Here is a 1,919-nt window from a genome sequence, read left to right as displayed (position 1 = left end):
GATTCCTTCGAGTGTGTTCTTCATTTCAGTTATTGTATTCTTTAGTTCTAACTGGTTGTGTTTTTATGATTTCTCTATCCTTCTTTATGTCCTCACTAAGTTCCTTAAACACTTATCATCAGTGTTCTAAACTCCGTCTCTGAAAGGTTGGATACCTCTGTTTCATTTAGTTCCATTTCTGGGGGTTTCTTCTGATCTTTTACTTGGGACATGTTTCTTTGTTTCTTCATTCTGGCTGTCACTCTGTGATTGCTTCCATGTATTAGATAGATCACCTAGAGAACAAAAAAAGAAAAAAAGGGGGCGGCTCTCCACCCACTTTAATCTGCAGACCACTGCTCAGCAAGAGAGAGACTCTGGGCGACTCAGCACCGGGTGTTGGGGGGAAGGACTCAACCCGTCATACACCAGCCTCTCTCCCAGGCTTGCAGTGAGCTTCCCACAATTAGCTGCTCTGTGCTCTGGAACCGTGCTCACCACCAAAAATCCTCACAGGTTGTTGCGGGCTGTCTGCTGCAAAAAAAAAAACCCTCTGTGGTCTGTGGAGGTGGGGGCCAGGCACTAGGGGCTCAGGATGCCCCGACAACACAGCTCTAGGTGGGCGGGGCAGGCCCCCTAGGCACCACAGGATGTGGTCAGTGGCCCCCACCAAGTCAGAGCAGCATGCATGCCCGCACCGGCAACCAGCCAGCACAAACGTGCCAGGAATGCCCCGGCTGGATCACGCAAGTGCACAGCTCATGGCCCAGCACTCCCAGGAAAACTCCCAGTCTCAGCCTATCCCAATCGGCCGCTCACAGATCAGGCCGAGCAGCCCGACAGCCAATCACCAGCCTGGCAACTCTGCACGCGGAAAGCGGAGACCCAAGGTACTCGCCCACTCCCGTGTCTCAATGAACAGCCTGTGAGAGCTGGAGCGCACCTGCCAGGTGTTTTCATGTTTATGCAGCACACGCAGTGCGGAGGGTGGGGATCCAAGGCCACATGCGCATGCACACATACTCCTGTGCCAATTCCACCAGACCAATGCAGTGCTGGACCTGACCCTCTGTGGGAGGGCCCAACCCTGAAAAAAATGGCGCCCTCCTGCATACTACTTGTGTGCAAGCTCCACACCAGGGGAACGATGGTCCCAAAACCTCCAGCTCTCTCGCCAAAGGCACTCAGTTCAGTCCTTCTCCGCAGGCTCCTGGGCCCCGCTTACACAGCTACTCTCTCCACCAGAGACCAGGTGAGTGCTCACTGGTGATCAAGTCCGTGTGCTGGCTCCACTGACTCTTCAGCTGCCTTTAGCCTCACCGAGTTAAGCAAAGAGAGTCCTCACTAATTTCTACTGCCAGCTATCGTGGAACTCCTCTTCCCGGCAAAGTAACTCTGGGCTGGTGAGCTCGGTGTAGGACCAGAGGGTCTCTACCCCAACCAGAGGAAGCCTCCCCACCACTGAGGTGTCCCTCACAGGGTTCGCCCTTTCTCATCTCTACCCCTCCTACCAAACTCGACATGGCCTCCTCTTTAAGTTCTTCATTTAGAGGTTCTGTTCATCTAGAGTTCAGGGGACTTCCAAGGTTGAATGTTGTATAAATTATTTGTAATTTTGGTGTGATTCTGGGAGGCAGTTGGCACAGTCTATCTATTCTGCCATCTTACCAGAAGTCTGATTACATGGTCTGTTGAGGGTGGCTACACCTTCAAGGAGCATTACCTCTGGATTTCAAAGGTGTATTAACCTAGATGCACAGGGAAAATGGACAGGGCTGGCTTAAATCCTTTCACTAAAGAGGTTATAGTCATGAGGTATGACTGCCCACCATGACCTGCCCATTGAAGGAATTATGATTTATTACAACATCCCTTTATTTGTACACCATTGATGAGTTTACCAAGAATATTTGTCTACCTTTGATCTGCCTTAATGAATG

This window comes from Hipposideros armiger, unplaced genomic scaffold, assembly GCF_001890085.2.
Source record: "Hipposideros armiger isolate ML-2016 unplaced genomic scaffold, ASM189008v1 scaffold_158, whole genome shotgun sequence".
NCBI lineage: Eukaryota > Metazoa > Chordata > Mammalia > Chiroptera > Hipposideridae > Hipposideros > Hipposideros armiger.
The sequence above is the reverse complement of the archived record's forward strand: the minus strand, read 5'-3'. Positions refer to the sequence as shown.